The following is a 209-nucleotide window of genomic DNA, read 5'->3' as shown; positions in this document are numbered from 1 at the left end:
TTAATTTTGATAAGGAAAAGTACAGATATAGATATATTCATGATCTGTCTGTATTCTAACATATTTGTTTTCTACAAGTATAGTCTCATAAGAGGGTTAAATCTATCCACATGAACACTGTATTCGAATCTTACATTGTATTCTGTTTCAATTTCGTTTAATCTTATCTTTGTGAGTGCGTGGCTGTGCGATTTTATTTCATTTTTTAT

This window comes from Penaeus monodon, chromosome 29 (genome assembly GCF_015228065.2).
Source record: "Penaeus monodon isolate SGIC_2016 chromosome 29, NSTDA_Pmon_1, whole genome shotgun sequence".
Lineage (NCBI taxonomy): Eukaryota > Metazoa > Arthropoda > Malacostraca > Decapoda > Penaeidae > Penaeus > Penaeus monodon.
The sequence above is the reverse complement of the archived record's forward strand: the minus strand, read 5'-3'. Positions refer to the sequence as shown.